This window comes from Motacilla alba, chromosome 2, assembly GCF_015832195.1.
Source record: "Motacilla alba alba isolate MOTALB_02 chromosome 2, Motacilla_alba_V1.0_pri, whole genome shotgun sequence".
In the NCBI taxonomy this organism is placed as follows: domain Eukaryota; kingdom Metazoa; phylum Chordata; class Aves; order Passeriformes; family Motacillidae; genus Motacilla; species Motacilla alba.
The window spans coordinates 111,900,449-111,921,155 of record NC_052017.1 but is presented as its reverse complement, the minus strand read 5'-3'; the positions used below and the strand labels follow the sequence as shown (position 1 = coordinate 111,921,155).

General features: G+C 35.5%; 1 protein-coding gene across 3 annotated transcripts in view; it reads left to right on the top strand.

The window, feature by feature from the left end:
* Positions 1-20,707, top strand: part of ST18 (ST18 C2H2C-type zinc finger transcription factor) — a 169,458-nt gene that overhangs the window by 53,521 nt on the left and 95,230 nt on the right. Inside the window, exon 1 of one of the 3 annotated variants that reach the window (XM_038127387.1) lies at positions 14,551-14,787. The exons of 1 other annotated variant lie outside the window; for it this stretch is intronic. The gene's annotated coding sequence lies outside the window, so the exon portion shown is untranslated. Of the gene's footprint in view, positions 1-14,550; positions 14,788-17,779; positions 19,776-20,707 lie in introns of those variants that run through there. One more of the 3 variants, XM_038127388.1, reaches the window with a different exon arrangement.

Sequence of the window (20,707 nt, the reverse complement as noted above, 5' to 3'; positions counted from 1 at the left end):
ATTTGAAAACCTGCATTGTTTACATGTAAGCAACTTCTGTTTATCACCATTTCTGATGTCTCAGACCTCAGATAAAACAAGTAAAAATGTGGACCCTGAGCAAAGTCAGGGATAATCTCTACTTTTAGCATACAGTCAAATGGAGAAATTGTTTTGTCCACACTTGCTCAGTATGACCTCTACATTTTGTGAAATCAGCAATGACATAGGATTTTAGTCTTCTAAATTGATATTATTAGAAAAGTCCTCTAACTGTTGAGATTTGAGAGGAATAATTTACCGTCAATATAATTTCCTGTGTCTCCCTTTGTGATGCTCTAATGAAGTTACTATAGTTTGGCCCTTCAGCCTATGACAGATTGAATTTTCCATGACTTGATGATGTGACAAAGTCATTGCTCAAAGGCAAATATACTTTGTAACAGATAAACTAATGCAATTAATTTATACTTCAAGTAAAGTTTTTTTAAAAAGGCATCCAATTTTATTTTTAAGCTCAAATTAAAACCCAAGAACTATCATAATTTAGTGATTTCAAGAAAGCAATAAGTACTTATTGTGATACAATCTGTGGTTTGAAAAGAAATACTACTACAGGATTAGGAAAGTTTCAGAACTTTATTCTTTTATTTTCCATATTGTTCAACTATGATGATGGCCAATGTCCTTTTAAAAAACTTTAGCTGTATTACAGGCTGATTTAGAACAGAATGAAGAACTGGATGCAAAAGTAATTTTCACTTGTCATGTTCATGCAAAGACTATGTGAATTATTACTCTCAACAACAAAAGCTTTACCCAGATTGTCAATTCACTTATTTCATTGCCTTTAGGCCAGAACTCTGGACAAGGGTTTGGTGCTGTCACATATCCTTTTCCATCTCATTTAAGTGATCTGGCCTCTGTTTTGGGAACAAATTTTTATTGTGCTGTTAAGCCCAGTGTCCCTCACATGAATATTTCATATCTCTACTAAGTGCTTTCACTGAATATATTAGACCCTGGGTTTTTTTTGTTGAGGCTTTTTTTTTTTTTTTCATGCCTGTTGCCACAAATAAGGTGGTAAGTATGCCCTAAATATACATGAATAATCCTTTATGGGATGGGAATTTTCAGATGCCAATAATAGCTACTTTTTCAGGTTCTGGATAGAATATTGAAAATGTTTAAACATAATCTGTCCGTCATACTACGTAAGCATTTTTCTATTTATATCTGCTTTACCAGTCCACAACAAACATAATGAGCAATAAATGAAGCAGTGGCCAAAAGACACGTTTATGACTCATGCAGATGCCAAGGGACCATCCTAATATGGGCACTGCCTGGCATTTCTGCTAGCAACAGACCAGAGTGTAACTCTTATTTGACAGTAGTTTTTAAGTTTATAGTCAAAGCCCCTGGACCTTACTCATCTTAATGTAAATTAAGGCTAAAGTTACAATTTACTTATTCTGCTTGATATGAGAGACATCAAGGGCAGGAAGTGCTAGCAGTTTATTGCAATTTTGCATCCAAAGCACAGTACAAACAAGAACAAAATTGGTCTTGTACTGTGGTAAAATGTCAACATGGAAGTCTGCCCATTTGGTACTCTTCAGACAGACCTAAACTAAATTAACACTGGAATTTAGCTTCACCTATTTTCTAAGAAATAAGCTTGGCTGTGGTAATGGCAAAGATTTATAACCTCATTTCAGCCATTCTTGTGACTACTAGAATATTTCCCAACAATGAATCTCCTGATAGTTTATGCAGATTGCATCTATAGAGCTGAAAATGTATGTGCACTTCCCATGAGTGATTTCGAGATGAAGATGGAAATGGAGCAAAGAATGAGTTAATAAAAGGACAAGAAGGATACCTCACATCATGTTAGAGAGCTATGATCTATGTTTTGGGCCGGTGTAGAAACCTCCTTCCATGGTATTCTAACCCAAGGTTTAAAAATAATGTCCTAGGGGAATTTCACACTTCTGTTTCTCCGATTTGCAAACTGGAGTTATGAGCCAAATGTACCAGTGCTCCAGGAGGTGTTCTTGGGGCTGTCTGGCTGTGGAACACCTGGCAGATCAAGTTTCTATCTTTTCCTATACATAAACTTTCTATCCGGTAAAACATTTCTTATTTACTGAGCATATTTATGTGTCCTTTTGCTGTGGAAAGAGGGCCCCTTTTCATCTTCAGAAGGTGCTGCAGGAGCCACTTCGCTCCAGTTTAAAATCTTGGTAGCCTTCCCCTGCAAAATGCAAGCTGTGCATGAAAGGCTTAGAAGTGATACAATGATCTTACCCATGTGCAGCTCTGAAACAGCCTGTTTCCCGGCTACACAGGAGAAAGCTATGCTAACATTCTGAGTCCTTCTCCATTGGTGTAGAACAACTCCAGAAGTCAGCTATATTATAATACTTCTGTGTGAGAGATAAAGTGCTTTTCGTAAAGTCCACTTCTGTTGCTACAAACTGCTTGGTTGATTCCCTGTACTTCCAAGGAGACCAGTCTCCTTTATTCCACATGGAAAACCCCTTAATGAAGAAGTTTAGGTGAAGTTGTAGAGTAGGATGCAACTTGTGCTAGACAGGGAGTCAAAGAAGCAGTGTTATTACCCAAAGAAGAGGAGCCCATGTATTTACCACCATGAAGGTTTGGCATTATTGACATCTCTGCTTCCGACTGGAGTCTTGCCACGAGTTCACACTAAAAGCTTGAAGCATGCTGAGTTCAATGGAAGCTTTTTGCATTAAAACCTGAGTGCTGTGTCTCAAGCTTTAGGTGCCTATTTGTTGACTTTTCAGATAATATAAAAAATAATAAAATAAAATAAACATGTTAAAAAACGTTCTTAAGGATTAGAAAAGGCTCCACATCACCAAATGAATTTTTTATCTATATGTTTTATTTTGTATTTATTTTTAAAACATCTCCATATTAACATCTGATTAGCAGCTGCTTGTTTAAGAGAGCATGTCAGGTTATCTGGCTGAAGATAACAAAGCATGTTTTCCATAGAGGCTTCCAGACTAGAGGCTACACAGATGTGCCTGAGTTAAAAGGATCTCACTGTGTACTTTGAGAAGTGTAGATGGCTTCTGTATTTAGAGAAAACTCATCTGAAGCATCATAAAATAAAATGTACGGAAAATATAATATTCCATAATTAAGATTTCTAATGAATTGCCTTGTTAATCCATACAGTGTATGCATGTTGCAAAATTTTCCTGGCTTAATTAGTGCACTTGCTGATTATGTTTATTTCCTGATGTACACACTGATTAAGCATTGTCCATACACTGAGGCTTGAAGCGGGATCAGTCTACAAAATAGTACCTAGTCATTTAACTGGAGACTCAGAATGCAAATAGATCAACTTATGTAAAATTAAATTAGTTCTAATAGAACCCATTTTGACTGAGCAGCTGGTGACACATTATAAACAGAATTCTCTTGTTATGTGAAATAAAGGGCTTCTGCTAACAGATGCTTATATACTTTTAAGCCACAAAAAAAAAATATTGTATTATGTTTAAGGTCTAAAGTTAATGAAAGAAGATAAATTCAGAGCTTGTTAGGTAACACTTCTGCACTGGATCTCAGCATTCCTATCTGAATACTGTATAAGGTCAGGTAGCCATTGCAATGCTCCATGTAGGAACCTAAAGGTGAGTAATCACTGAATCATAAGTTTCACAGCACATCAAACGTGCTCTCTTTAAAAAGCAGTGTCTCTCAGCTGATCTTTGAAATACAGTGCTAAGATTTGGTACTGTCCCTTAAATCATAATTAGTTTGTTCTTTTAATAGAAATGACTATTTTTTGTTTCTTATTTTTGGAACATAATTTCAGACTTGTTGTAACTCTCAAACTAGCCATTACAAAGCAGTTGTGTGCTGTTCCTAATCAACATTTCACAATGAACTGCAACTTCTTCCTAGGAATGTTGTCAGACATCCTGAAATGTGTAAAGCCCCTGTGACAGGCATTTTTCTTGGTGACAGAACATTTAGTGTTCTGTATGAATGAGTCTGGTGTGTTTAAACTCCTGGATGTACTGTTTATTTATGGTAAATTTCACCCTTCAAGAAACAGAACAAAATAACTTCAACAGAAAAAAGTAATTAAGCAAGTGAGGAACACATTAAAGGTCTAAATTTGTATTTTATGGATGCAATGTATTTGACTCTGATCATGGATTTAAGACATCTTTTTGTGAAGAAGGCATTATACTTACAGACTCCTTGATTTTTTTCTGTGTTTGAAAGTGCTTACCCTAGAAAAATTTCTCTCCTTAACTGACATACAGAAGCATGCAAATTAAGGCATATGTAGGCTTTAAAATATTATAAAATTAGTCATATATTTAGCAAGTTAATTAGGAAAACAATCAAATGCTTCTTTTTATTCCATTCCTGGCAAATTTGTGATTGCATTTTGGTTTTTAGTCAGTGGCATCTACTCAGTTGAATTAAAAATATTGGTTGATCCTTTCACACTCAGGCAGTTTTTCTGGCTTTACTAAGTTTTAATTGAATATCAGTGTATTCTATGGAGTTGGAGGTCTACGGAGTTTATACCACAGTATTTTAATCAAAATAGATTAAAATAGATACGTGGGCTGAACCTAGATGAGTAAAGACAGATGAAAGTCACAGCAATTTAAATATCTAGTACTAAGTCTCATTTGAATAAATGAGCAATAAAGCTTGACTCAAAGAATTGCATTTGTATTCTTAATGCAAGAATTGCATTTATTTTCTTAATGCAAGGTTGAACTATGAAGATGTGGATTTTCAATTAGCAAGAAACTTGCACTACATTTGCTGCTTCTTTTTGACAATGTGGAAGACACACTAGTTTCACATTTGAATAAAAACATCTGAATGTACATTTCTTCAATTACCTATCTAGTGTATTTTGTTTGAAATTTTAAAATATTTTAAAAATTGTTTTATTTGTCTTAATTTTTTTAAATTTAAGGCACTTAAAAATTTATCCTTATCATGTGGATCAATGTTTATGTGGGGAAATGGGAATTCAGTATGAAACATACACAATCAAATATTGATATTAGATTGATACAGAAAATTATGGTTTTTGATACATTATAAAAATACTGAAACATTCTACGCTTAGAAATAATTTCTAAAACAGAAAAAGTTATTATGTTTTCCATGTATGGTTTGCTGTTTTATGACTAATCTTTCACATGTCTATTCATATATGGACTTGAAGAGGGAAAAAGTGTTACTGATTCTTCAAGACCTGATAATTCATTTTTTTTGAACTTTGAGTACCTAAAGCAGAAAGGAAGTACTTTTCCTGGATACCCAAAAAGGCATGGTTCCACTTTTCTTTGCTAGTAATGTAATAACACCCTTTGCAAGTGTGAGATGCCACACTTTTGTATTCAGAATAAGACTTTTGAAAAACAATACTGCTGTTTTCATTAATATTTTGAAAGGACAATTTTAGCATTAAAGCCTACTCTTTAGAGTATTCTAGGGAAAGAATACACCAAAAATATGTATTATATACTTAGGCAGTAACTTTAGGAGACATTTTGTAAATGTCAAATGTAAATTTTGTCTTTAAATACAGTCCTTTATTCCATCATTTCAATTAATAAATGTGTGTGAGAATTAAATTTTTAAACTAATTTCCTCCATAGTCACTTAGGATTTTAATACTGCAGAAAAGAATTAAAATGCATGAATCTTTTAGCAATCCTCACTGGTACATTATAGTTCTGCTCCAGAGTTTCCAAACTATGAGGAAAAAAAACTTTTGTGCAAGTGAAGTGTTTTTGCCTGCTGTCTCCAAAAAGACAAGAGCCTTTCTACCCAGGAATTGTGCTTTTAAGTGTGGTAGGCTCTTAATCTGCATACCTTAATGCAAAGCTCTTTAAATGGGTGGATGTTCTCACCCGTCATTGTTATGAAAACATTCAGAAGTGTCAGGTTCCCTAATCATAGTCATAACACAAAATCTAGCTCCATGGCTTTTTGCAGAGTTTAGAAGCAACAGAGCAATAGATATGAATGGACTTAAATCTACACCAAAGTTTTGGAGACCAGACCATATATCAGAATTTATGTGCAACTAGATCTTTCCTCTGAGGATGTTCATTTCACCATGTCTCATCCCCTCTGTATTCCCTTGAAGACACTGAAAAAAACCCCATACCACTATGACTTAGAATTATTTGAAAACAATCCCAATTTAAATTTGCATAATCTCATTCTTTTACTTGCTTTTTGTTGTTTGTCAGCAGCCTTTAATGGTGATAAAACATCCAGATGACTGGAAAGCATTTACTGCTGGTCAAACCTTTGTGCAACAGAGAAGCTGAGGCTAATAATATCATACCTGGGCATTGGTTATTATAGTCACAGTTTACATTCCTGGCAACTGTCTCTGTGGTCTCACCCATTTTATGCCCAGAAAAAAGAAAAACAACCAGCATGCATCCCAGACTGAAATTTAAACAGCCAGAAATCATTCTACCGTTAAGCAAGAAGACAATACAAAGCAAGCAAACTAAATATAACATGTTTAAATTGCTGCTTTAGCCTGCATGGCCTTTTTATTTGATTCATACAAATAAAAACAAAAACAAGCCACCCCAAAAAACCCAGAAACCCCCCCAAAAAAAGAACACAAAAATTCCCCCCCAAAAACTACTAACCCCAAACTAAATTTGGATCACAGCTCTGAAAAAGTGCAAAGCTTCACAATTTTCCCTGTTTCAAATACGTATCAACTGCAAAATGCCAGTGTGCTAGGATCAGAATTAAAACCACATGAAGTGAAATACCAAACTTTATGCTCAGAAAAACTAAGAAAGTTCCCGAAACACAACCTTAAAGAAGCAAAATTACAAGAAGTCATGCAGAGCAGTATTCTCCTCCCCTCTTTGGAAATGTGCAGCTCTTTATTATGGAAAGGCAGTAGCCCCTCTATAGTTAGGGTTGCAATCAACTTCCATTATAAAACCCTATTTTAGCCCCCTGTAACTTTGGTTGAAAAAATTGGAATACAAATTGCCATATTTTCTCCAAAAGCAAAGAAGAATAGCTGAGGATTTTTTGTTTATTTAGTGGGGTAGACAAGTGTGATGATTAGGTTTTTTATGTTTTTTTTTTTTTCCTTTCAATTGAGGACAAATTGTTTAACTGTAAAAAAGTTTAAGTGAATAAGGAAAAAAATAACACGTTTAAATTTTTAGGTTTTTGGAGTTTTTTTACACTTGCTGCTGTATCTGTCCTTATTAGTTGAAATTATTTTCAAATAATTTAATAGAAAATAACATTAGCTTTTCTCTAGTAGGAGGGATGGGACTAATTTTTCTGCTGCTGCTGACAGTAAGAATATTTTTCTGGTGACTTGTATGGACATGGGAGTAGGCAAGCTGATCCATATTTTCAAAAGCAAGTCATGTTTGGCAGTGTGGTGTATCTCTCACAGCGGAGCATAATTTATCTGTTGATCTACCTGGAGTTTTTCAGCAAGTGATTAGATTCTGGGGCTCTCTGCATATTCTTGGTTGACATTTCCAACACAGAGGGAATGACTGAGCTTTAAATTAAAAGACTGCTTTTAGAAATGCCAGAAGAAAACATATACTTAGTTACTGAGGGCTAGTGACTAATGACACAGTGGTTTACACTAGCCACTCCCAGCATTCAGCCTTATTTATCACGCTTGGCTCATTTCCTAGGATTAGGTCCAGAATAGCCCCTGGCCATGTAGGCTGCTCAACAAAGTGTGTAAGAAAAGAAAGCAAGTCTAGTCCATGGAAACATAGTTCCCCATTTTTTCAGATGGTTGTTATCCCTTTCTGGATTTAAGCTTTTTAAATACTTCATGATTAAAGACCAGACATTCTTGTAGACCTCATTGATTCACAGAGGAAAAAAAAAGACAAAAAAACCCCTCTGACAGCTCTCCTTTACTTTTGCGCAAACCGTTTAGAAAAAGTTTATAGTACTATTTCCATTCTATTAAAATTGTCTCTTCAGTGTTAGATAGATTTTTTTGCCCTGAAAGTTTAATTAAATTATCCCTAAAATTTACATATATATTTACAAGTTTATATGAAGTACATATTTGTATATAGATACTTGAAAGCAGAGATTAATTTACATATGCCTATTTATAGTGGTTTGGACAGCCAAAGTTTGCACACACTGTGTTATAACATTAGGAGTTGCAATTGTTTATTACAGTAAAATGGTATTTTAAAATCCTAACAAGGTGCAAAAAATGTAAATTTAAATCCAGTTGTGGTCATATACTCAAAATATTGCATATACAGACTTTGGATCCTTTTCATGCAATGCTTAAGATTTCCTTGTGAGATTACTGTGTTTTATGGCATAACTTTCTGAATACATTCCAGTAAAGTTATTCAAAGTTCAGCAACATTATTTTAATGTTATTACAAAAAAACCCAATAATATAAATTTAGGAATTTTAACAGTGAAACCTGAAAAGGTTTTAAAAATATAATAGAATTCTCTTTACTAGGAATATGGTTCTACTGAACAAGTCAGATTGATTTTAGTAGGATATATCTATAAAATAGATCATAGAAATGTAGAAGCAGAAGGAAAATCCTGTGCCAAAATCCTGGCAAGTTAAAAAGGAAGAGGATGCCAATATTTTCTGTCTTTATATCCACAAAAGATATATTTAAAAATATTTCTTTTGACTGTCTTCTTTCATTGTGATAATTTATGTTGAGACCCCTTTGAATTTTGGTTCACCAAAAAGAATATTTATACCCCAGGAACATTAAGATCGCTGTTTCTACAGTGTCATTAGGGTTTTCTTTGGACAATAAGGATGTTCTTTGCACAAGCAGAAAGGAGAAAGGAAAATGATGTGCAGGATTTCCCTGGAGGAAGCAGCTGTCGAGGATCAGGTAAGACACTGCTGGCAATAGGTGTTGAAGTTTTGTGTGTGCAGCTGAGACAGCAGCAGAAAAGGTTGCCTTGGCACTCTCCCAAGGCATGGCTATCAACTACAAAATTCTAAAGAACCACAGCTGGAAGCCTAGGGAAATATGAGGACAGGAACTTAGACTGCAAGACAGATAGATGGGTGTTTACCTGTTGAATTCCCTAATCTGGAAAACTGTGGAATGTGAGCAACAGAAACAGCAAGCAGACACACTTGCCTGAAAGACAAGTCCAAATCAGAGAAAGAATGCTTCCCAAACAGAAACTGGAATGCTCCCAGTTGCCATAGGTTGGCTTTAATAAAATACACACAATGAAAAATATGAAGGGAATTGAGGGAAAAACGCAGTTGTCAGAGATCAGGATATTTACACAACTGTGTTGAGCTTTGTACTTCTCAGGACTATTTAGATTAGGTGAGCTTTGTGTTAACATTTTCAGGGCTCATTTGCTCTGCTATAAATAATTATATTCCCAGAGTCTGATGCTGCAGATACCCATGATGAAGTTTTTCCAGGCTAACGGTAGAAGTTAAAGGTATCACCCCTACTTACAAAATTTACTATAGGGTGTGAAAGGTACTAATGGCACATACAGCCACAAATCCTTAAAATAGGCAGCAGACAGATCAATAATTTTGAAGTCAAAAGTTCTCTAAAATAAGGTTTACATAAATATAATAATTTTGCTTTCTGAGTCAGGACTTAAAAATTATTAATTTATTACAAGATCCAACATTGTGACTGAAAATAATTTTTCCAGCTGATCAGCTATCTAAAATGCAAATGAAAATCTGATAGTATCTAGGATAGAAAGTAACCACAATAGCAATATGATTATTGTTTTTTTATTTATGCATTTAATAATACAATGATTAGGAGAAAGATATGTTTGAGAGCTTTTTTTAATTAACAGCAAGAGCTGAGAAAATTTGTTACTATTTAGCTTTATTATGGGAATTTTAGAAAGGCTTAATCCATATTTGACATCACCTACACCTAATTTTCAGTGAATATTAAATAACTGCTTTCAGTTACTTATTAAGGCTATATATTAAAGTAAATAAGACTGCAAAAAGACGATTTTTCCCCCCAGTTTTAGATCTGCTTGAATTTCATAAAACTCTAACCAGCAATATTCTAATCTCACTTTCAGTGACGGACAATCCCAACAATAAGCCCCATTAAGAATACTTTTTTACATCCTTTGCTTGGAGAGGTTTACGTAGTCCTCTGAGTATTTTTATGGAAAGCCTCAGAGAATTGGGTGCATGCCTGCACTAAAAGACTTTGAGAAAACTCACCTGAAATGTCTGTTTTAAGCATTCTGTGGTATAATTTATTGGCAGGAAAGGAGTACTTCAAAATTTGCTGGCTTTCTCTAGGGTAATGTTGAGCAAACATTTAGGAAAGAAATTGGCTAGAGAGAAGATGAAATCTTTCTGTTATTTCAGTGAATAGAATATTTTCACAGAGAAAATGCTGAAAACCTTTACATTGCTATGAGCCAATATATAATTTTAATTGTATAATTGTTTCCTGTTAATATTAGTTCAGGTATCTTTTCTTCTTCCTCCTTTCTGTTCCTCTAAACAGAAACTTTGAAGTAATATGTTGTACAAACATAGTTAGTACATTTTCTAAACGTCATTTCAAAGTTGAATGCTTTATGATTTGTAGTTTTTCTGCTATGTATATATCTGCCAGCTTTCATCAGCATAAGGTGGCTAAAATAACTCACTCCAGGTTGATTTATTATTTTTGTTCAACCAGGTGCTTCACCGGTTTGGCAACTTTGGCTATGTTATTGTCTATAATGACTCTGCACTTGGTGCTTGATGATGTCAATGCGTGCAATGAATTTACTGGCACCAGCAGAGAATATTTCATTCCCTTATCTCTTTGTGAAGCAGCAAGCTTCATCTCCCATATTGCTTGTTTTTCAATGCATCTCATGTAATCTCTCTGATTTCTTTGATACGTCTCCCTTTCAAGAATGTTTAGTTATGATTCTGCTGAGCTAATAGCTGTTCACAGAAGTAGAAATACATTTGTTATGTTGGAGTCCCTTTACAATTATTGTCACTCTCTATTTTTTGTTCCATGATGTCTCTTAAGCATCTTTGTTTTGTTTCAGAGGTACCATAAACAAGTTTTTTCTCTTTTAGGCAGATCTGGAATATCATTTGGTAAGATGTGGGGATACAGAGAGTACATCTATTTCTGCAGAGGAAGGAAAACTACCTTTTTTCATGGTATTAATCTCTCCCTCATAACTGGAAGATAAATTAAATTCGGGTGAAAACATTGAAATTTTTAGTACTATTTAATGCAACATTCATGGTACTTATTTAAAGTTCTGTGCAGTTTTTGAAATTTTCCCTGAATTTGAATAGCAGTCTGAACTGCTGTACAGTCTACAAGAAAATTTTCTTTGACACTCTTGTTTATCTGATGTATTACCACCATTAATTTATAATTTTATCAATGGTGTTTGAGGAGTATTTTATTTATTAGTTGAAGGTTATGAAGTCTTGTACCTGACCACGAATGCACAATTTCTTATCACAACAAGTCTGAATAGTAACTACTGCATACTGCAGTGCACATTTTTTTCATTTGTGTTTCTGCAACAAGCCATCACTCTCTATTATATTTCACTTCTGCCAAAGCAGCAGTTTGAGGGATAATTTAGCTTTTTTTTACCTTTTCCTCATTAGCCTTGCAAGTTTAGAACCTCTTATCACTTAAAGGATTAAAACAGTATGACTGTTGCAACCTAAAGTTTTGCTAAGTTTTAAGCACATACATCCTAAGTACATTTTTTTAAATGGATGCTAAATACAATCCAATCTGCCAGTTTCCCCTTACTTACAGGACTGTAAACCATGCAAAAATGCAAAGTTGTGTTAAATCTGAACTTTAATTTGGATTGATTTAATGACATAGATTTTTTCCTTCTTACTTGTCTCAGTGGAATGTAACAAATACCTTTCAAATCCTTTTTTGGGATATAGTTTTCAATATGCATGGCACTACCACTGCAGCTATATAGATAGTTATCATACAGGGGAAAGTAATCTGTATGTGCAAATATTACTTATCCTCCCAGCTGCATGTTCCTCCCATGTTCAAGAGGATCAGGAATATCTCTGCTAAGTGAGCTGTATCTTTAAGGTAAATGAGGTGCTTATACTTGACCCAGGAGAAAATAAAGACAGTGACCTAAATGCCAATCTCTATGATCAATTAAGGCCATGCACAGCAGATCACAAAAAAAGGAAGAAAAAAAAGAAGACTCTGAATAAAGCTCCATCTGGTTCAGAAGAGAGTGGCCAGTCCCATAAATAACACAAGCTGTCAGGAAAGCATCATTCCTGAAGTACTCTCTGAATTGGCTTTCTGTCCAACTACTGCTCCACTGCAAGGAGCTTCAGAGCTTTGCAGAGACTTGGACCAAACCTATCTCTTCATCTCCCCTCAGTGCCTCATTCATGAGTTATTTCAAATTGGCAAGGTGGAGAATGAAATGTACAGAAGGAAAGGACATGGACATATGCAGTTCTAGAATCCAATTACATGTGTGCACATACACAGACACACACACGGCCCCAAAAAGCTCATGTACACATTAAAAAAAAATTTAAAACTCTGGGATTTCATTTCAGCTGAGCTTTTTTGAAACAGGAATACAAAACCCAACTGCAACATTATGTTTGGAAAATGTAATTGCAAACTCCATACAAAAGTGGGAGGTAAAGATGAACAATAAGGTTTACATTAAATTTATTTGTTTTTCAAATCATTGTCTTGGGAGCTAATGACATTTGTACTCCAGTAGTGTCTATTATTAGGTCTGAAGGTGAGAGTGGTGGGTGATGTACAATTCTAAGGTAAATAAATAAATAAATGTTCGGGAATTTTATGACATTGGTGCACAATAGACATATGTCTGTCTTGGTGGTGGTTTTTTTTTGGTGTTTTTTTATTTTTTTTTTTTTAGTTGGAAGACAGGTTTCATAAAAAATGGAAATGCTAACAGAGAACACGAGCAGTGCTGAGATGGTGTTGAGCCCTGACATAATTGGAGAAGAATCCACAGTCCCAGCACTGCCTCTGTAGTTTTCTATCACTCACTTCAAGAAAGCATCTGGTATCTCAATTTTCCTTCAGATGCCACTCAGTGGCGTCTCCTCTCTGGTTTTAAATTTAAGGCTCAGGTTATGTGGGCTACAAGGAGAGCATTGAAAATTTCTTTCAACAACCTTACCAGTTTGGAGGAACTATCTCATGTAAGGAGGAATTATCTCATCTCAAGTTTCCTTGATTCAATTCTGCACTAAATCTCTGACACGTGATGGAGCCACTCCTTTCCCAGAATGCTTCATCAGTTTTACTTAAACATCCTCCCCCCTACTGCAGAGGGAGACAAAGGATTCTCCATTTTTGTGACGTCTTCCCTAGGGAATAGAACAAAAGACAAATATTTTAAGTATGTTTTCTTAGTTAAACATGCAGTTTATAGCTGAACTGTATTTCTGTGGAATCAAATGATTACTCCCACACCCAAAGTATTAAAGTATGTGAAAGTTGTGGCATGAACAGGGTGAAGAGACACTAGAGATTTTGCTTGCTCAGGGGTAAAATGGAGCTCAATACTCCTGCCTGTTAATAAATCTGTTGAAGATAAATAGCAAACTGCTGTATTTACTTCTTCTTTCTGGTTTGCGCTCAGAAGAGAACACACAGAAAATTCACTTTGAAACATTTTCTTAAAGGTGCATGATCAATCCCTAGGGAGAAATTCACAGCCGGGAGAGAGCCTTGTGCTTGGGTTTGTTAGTGGCAGATAGCAATGGAATACGGTACTCAGCGCTCCGAACTAAGAGACCATTATGTGTGCAACTCACAGAGAGACCATGGCAGAATAAAGCTTCCCCCAGCCCCACCCAGAAGTGTGGCTGCCTTTGTAATTTTAATTGGTCTGTGTTTGTGGAGTGAGGCCTCTATTTACTTATGGCTTGGGGCTTGTGTTTACCAAGCCTGGTGGAGGCCAAGTGTCATATCACTGAAGCTTAGTTCCTGCAAGCTCTCCTGCTATATCTTGAGGCACTTTTCTTTTCAGTATCTGTGCCTGTCTAATTCACGAGCTTCTGTGAAACAAGCACAGGAGGGTACAAGGCCTACAGGGAGGAATTACACCTAATTACTCAAATAATTGCTAGGCTGTTGCCTTCTTAGTCACTGAAAATAATTTCCAGGTCCCTGGCTTTTATAGATAGTCTTCTAGAGGCAGGAGGACACAGCCCCCTTTTTAACTCAGCCCATTCACTCACAAAATCAGAACACTCGAGCCTGCAAAATTAATAAGCACCACTTCCATTACATATATTTTAGGTTGTTGTTGCCGTGGCGATAAAGTCAGGGACATTGAATCTCCTCTGTTGAGCCATTGTTATCATCCCTGGCCATCTGCTGCAGAGGAGTGATATTCCATCTCATTTGCATGATGACTGATATATGGGAGGTTTGGAAGGACATATGCCACAGCAATCATGTGATGAAAATTAAAGTGAAAGTTTTGGGCCCAGAGCCGAAAAAAATCTGTGTATGCGCATGAGGCTGTTGATGTGCAAATGTGAATCATATTGAGAAGGTTTGAATAGGGAGGTGTGACGTAAAGAGGGGACACAAACGCAGGTGCTTATCTCTAGGCAGTCAAAGGCGCTGGATGTCATATCATGGGAACTACCTTTCAAAGACACAGCTTTAGTGCACAGTTCAGCACACAAGGGAGGAGAAACATATAAGTTTTGGAAACAAAAATAAAGTAAGTTTAACAACTTTTTCACACTATGAACCCATTGATGTTTAAGCAACTTGTACTGTTAGTAACTTTCTGTCTTTTTTTTTTTTTTGTTTGTGCTCTAAGCTTGCAAAAAGCAAAGAATCCTGTCCATTTATTGATGTTAAAATCTTGAGAGATTTGTGTTAAGAAGTTTGAGGGGTTTTAATCCATGTTTAAAATGCTCTCTGCAAACTTTTCTTTTTCTTTTTGGTTTTAATGACACTAATGCTGTTTCTTCCACAATGTATGCTTGGTCATTATCTTAAATGCTATTTTGGGCCTCAATTAAAAAATAGCTACTTGTAACTGCTTTGAGACAGCTTTCTGAATAAAATGTCATGGTGTAATTGCATTTATACTGCCTCAGTAAAGCCTTTGTTCATATACATTTGACAATTGTGCAAATTTGCAGCTCTAGCTACTTGATTTGAGGAAATGATCACAAGGACTCCTTTTCTCTGATTTTGAAAAGTTACTGAACTTAAATACTGGCTTTTAAAAAAAGAGAGATAAAAAATGAGTTGCGAGAGGGAGAGTGGGACCAGTGTATTTGTTCGATAGATGCAGGTTCATTTGCAGTTCTGTATTACAGAGCAGAGAGCTTTCTCAGGATGTTTTAGAATGTTTTTAAATCATGTGTAATGCTTTTGAAATGAAAATTGTTGATCAATATGCTTATTAACTTTACTCAAAGGGGAAAAGGGTGTTTCAAAACATGGCATTTCTGTCCTTTAAATTATTTGGGATTCAGAGAGTGAATTGAGAGCTTCTGATTAAAAAAGCGAATACTGTACTTCAGAATGAATGTATGTGTCAGGAAAATCTTTAGAAAGTTAAATGACAGTAATATCAGGCAAGGTTGAAGAATGAAATGGACCTTCTGGGACAACATTTTGCAGGAGGATAATTTTTATGAAATAGCATTTGATGCTAGAGAAAGTCTGTTTAACACTCTGATCAGCAATAGCTCTCTCTCTCTCTCTGACTTTCTTTTGTCTTTAACAAAGCACTTAGTTCAGATGTTTGTCTTCCTTCATATGTAAATAGCAAGACAATCTTGTGCAAGGTGCTGTGAATTTTTCATTTAAGAGATTATAAAAGCACAAATCCAGATTTTATCCTTAAACTGTAAAACTGTATGGGGTGAACTTTGTTAGTTAAGGATCTTTGTGGGATTCAAAATGACCATTTACTACCTCTTTTGTCAATTAAATTAGTTAAGGTAATTGCGTAGATGTGTCTTCTTTGGTTTGGCTGTGCAGTGGTTTTGTAATTCTTAAGGAAAATTACAGCATTTGTGATTAAAGCTTTCTCTGAGACAATAATATATTTCTGCTCTAAGGTGACTAACTAATAATGCAGATTTGGAATCAGGAATTTCTAAAAATAGGCTTTGCCTCTTAACTTCCCAGTTTGGAGCATTTTATTGTTACTTGTAAATATCATCTTTGCGTTATAGTACTTTCATGCCTGCAGGCTAAGATTACCAGTCTTCCTTTTTTTCCTCCTCCTTCTAAATATTCAATTACTCAATGGTAATTATTATTATGTGGCCTTCTTGGCTTACTGCATTATTAGATTAATATAGATTTCTTGTGCCAAATTAGCGGAAATCACTGTTATATACAACAACGGATCACTTTTTTTTTTTTTTAAGTTTTATTTACTTTGTTGAATAGCAGGAAGACTTTGACATCATGATGTTTTATTCTGAAGACTTTTAATATAATATATCTTTGAAAGCTGAGCGGGAGAGGGTGCCTTTTTGTTTTGCTTTTTCTCTTGTAGGTTTCTAACAGAAACTTTGGTTAAATTATAACTTAATTTTTTCAGAGATCTATGAATAGGGATCTTTGTGAACGAAATTACAGTTCAAGCCCCCTGATCTCTGATTCTCGTGGCAGAAGTGTTTAGCAGAGGTGAGAAAACTGAAAACGAAAGAAGAGGAGCTGTCCAGGGTACTGCAGCTGACTAGTATTTCCTGTTACTGCACCAAAAAACATCCTTATTGAAGTGTTCACAGAACTGCCACCATTTGTTACTTTTTCTTTTTCCCCCTCAGAAATAGGAACAAAACTCCCACCTTACCACAAAGTGAACTATAAAAATGATGTGCATGAAAAACTTAACTCAGGAGCATGTCATCTTTCTGTGAAAAACAAATACACCCTCAGATCACAGTAACTTTCAAAAATTGCTCAGTAAGATTAAATTTTTATGCAAAGTTTTTTGTCAAAGTTATGGAAAATAAACTTTACCAGTCTAAATTAATCTATGAGTACAACACAAATGGTTTCTATGGTAGTGCTGTAATGTAAACAAAACAAAGGAAAAAAAAAAACCAAACCACACAGAGATCCCAATCTTGCATTACTTGATTGCTTTTGAAATGAATTCTTGTCCTTATGTGACCTGAAATGTGTGGTTATAAAGCTATAGAAATCCAAACGATCATATTTGTTTGATATGAAATGAAAAAAAAATAGTTAAATTGAAAGTTTAACATCATGAAATTCAAAATCCCAAGCGGTATATAAACATTAAAAGAAACTTTGGACTGCTAATCCTAGGAAATGAGTTTTATGGATTGAATTCAACAAGGCTTCAGAAATGGTTCCATCTGCTGCCTAGCAGCTGGTGAAAGGATAAATTTAATTCATTAATTCATTTGGAAAAAAGGATCCAAATAGTAAAGAGTTCATTGCTCATAATGCTCATAGGTGAAAATCAAAACTGAAATTAAGTCCAGTTGATCATCTTTGATAGTGAGAAACATTTTCTTTGTAATTGTTACAATTATCTTGATCTGTCGATTGACAGTATATTGATTATTAACAGTAAATGGATATTTTTATGCCTTAAAAAGTTGAGAATAGTTCTCAACTCTCTCCTCTTCCTGAAGGAATATCCCTATTTTGGGAGTTACAGATTGTATATGTTTTAAAAGTTAGGTTGTTTCAGTGAAACAATATTGGTATCTTTCTATTAATATTTGCAGATTGTCTCTTATTAATTCAGTTTAAGAATCCAAAGTAAGGGACCACTGAAATTAGAAAATAGACTTATGCATAGTTAAATCACGGTAATAATCCAAACCCAGAACATCAAAAGCAGAGTTTATTACTTTACTTTTGTATTAGAGTCACAAGTTTTCTATTAGAGTCACAAGCTTAATCTTTTCTTTCTTGTCTTCACCCATTTGAGTTTCATATTAAATGCTACAAACATAGAATATGAGTGAAAAATGTAAGTTAACAACTGAGAAAGGGTGATATTTAAAAATCTAGCGTTTTAAAGGCAAAATTAATTGGACAAATGCTTAAATAATAAATTGACATTCAAGTTCTAGCCACAAAGTTTTCCAAATTACCACAATCTCTAGATAAAGATTTTTTTTAAGTGGTTGCCTCAAATTTAATCTAAATCTCAAGCAACGAGTGCCAAGTTAGCTAAGGCTTTTGAACAGTAAGATGGTCAAGTGGAAAAATCTCTTGTTCATCTTATACCAGGCACACAGGTGAACCTGTGCCTCATTACTTGCTGAGGAATGCAGAGAACTGATGAACCTGAAACCAGCTAAATATCTTCCAGTGCCTATTTTCAATGTTTCTGCTTAAGATGGTGATTTCATGAATGATATTTGGCTTTTCCCATTTCCTCTGCAGCCCATAGCTCACTGTGGTGGGTTTGTTGGATTTACTATAAAGGTTCTGTTCGCACCCTGTGGGTTGGGTTAAGAATTAGGATTTATGCATTTACTTCTACTGTTGCTTTGTTTATACAGCTTTGGTTTAGTTTTGATCCCTTTTTTTTTGCCTTTGAGGCTCTTCCACAGTGTCAGCTGCTGACTGATAGTAGGAGAACGGCCTCGTGGTGTGAATGAAAGGGACCTAGCGGTTGGTAAACAGAGATAAGGAATAAATAGAGCACAGGCAAAAGGAGATAGTTCTGTGGGAGCCCAGATTGCCGCCAGTCTGTTCAAGTGAGATGCAGTGCCTGTCCTTTTCCCAGATTAAATTAGTGTGCGAAATCTCCAGTGACCTCCTCCCCTTCTCCCCATACTCTTTAGCCAAGCTGAACAGCCTCTGCTGTAAAGTATTCATTTTATCCAGGGACAAGTTGGACAATAGAACTCTCCCTGTTACTTATGGACAGCTGTCGTGATTCATGGGGCTTTTCAGCATTTCATTTTTCATAAGAGTTAAAAGGGTTTTACCTTGTAACTGACGAGAGGTTAGAAATGCAAAGATGCCAGCCCTGAGGTTGCCTGTAGTAAGGAAGTTAATAAATAAATATCACACACACACACACACACACACACTCACACACACAAACACATCCCCTCCCCAACATGCGAAAGGCTGTGGTTTTTTGTTAGTGCTGCTCTTCTTATTTAAAGGGGTTTAATTGTGATAACATGATTACACTGAAGCATGAACTGCATGGAGAAATTAACAAGCAGAGACACAGCGATGTGCAGGGCCCCCAAGGTTCCCTAAATTAAAGGTGACCAATGCAAACCCAGTGAGTGCCCTTTTCCCTTCTTTGCCCTTGCTTTTGCCTACAACTCCTATCAGTTTATTACCTGCAAATAACTCCCAGGAAAGAGTAAACACTCATGAGATACCTCTGTGGTCCCGTATTTTTTTTTTTTGTGATTTACTGCAAATATATTCAGCATTTTGACTGATTAAATAGACCTTCGGCAACCTTGAGGGTCACTGTGTAGAGTATGTACATAGAAAATGCATCAGCCCATTGTACCCTGGCAGCTAATGAGATTGGTCGTTAAGTAAATGACACAAAGCCTACAAAAAAAGCTTAGCAGCTCACTAGAGTATCACAGAGTGTCCCTGCACACCACACAACGACACAAACAGTGGACTAACCTAGCCCACCCCTGCTTTATTCTACATCACTGCTTCCCTGATGTCAGCGTGAGAGGCAGAACAAAGGCTAAAAGGCACACGGTAAGTCAGTCTGACAATTATGCCCTAGGGAGAAAGTAGAGCAAATCTTAGCCTAACCATGGGGTTGAAAGTCCGTTTCTAGACAAGTAGGTCATAATGAAGGGATTTTTTTCCCCCCCCTTGTCACTTCATGAAGGGGAGAAAAAATGTCTCTGGAATCATGGTTGGGTTTGTTTCTTGTTTGTTTGTTTCCTTTTCTTTCTGTCTGATTTGTCAGCTTACAAAAGTTTCTGGAATTCTAAAAGTAACGTGAAACAGAGTGTTTTGTGAACTGGATATTTCAATTATAGTCTAATGAATTAAATATTACTTGTAGGAACTGCCACACAGTAATCATTGCCTCAGATGTATATTACATCTGATGAACTTTACAGACAGAAAGTTTCTTTTTACTTCTCTGTAAAAATCTGCTGAAAATGTGTTATAGATATATGAATGCAAATTTCAATCCACTAGACAGCTACTTACACCCCTAAATCCCTGGTACAGTTTTTACAATATGCAGATATAAATGAAGTTGCTAGTATAATTTTGGGATTTTTAGAAAAGGTTTTTACACGATGTCTTTCTCTATGTTGTCTTTTACATGAGCTGAAATTAAAGAGTTGAAGATTACTGTTTAACAGTTGTACAGTTATTACTTATTCTCCTTGCACAGCAGCAAAATATTCAGCTGATATCTTATAATAGCAGGTGCCTGCCTGTGTAACCAATGATAAAATCTTTTCTAGTAGTGTTTCAGTGTAGTACCTCAGGACCCTTTATTTTGCTGAAAAATGGCAACAGGAAGTTGCTGGAAAGTCTTGTTTGCATTAGTAAAATGTTTCTGTCTGCTTTGCACTTTGGAGGCTCAGGGGATGTTAGCTTCAAAACAACATGATCTTATTGCAAGATGCCTGTGTGCATTAAGTAATGCTTCTCTCTTTCCTGCA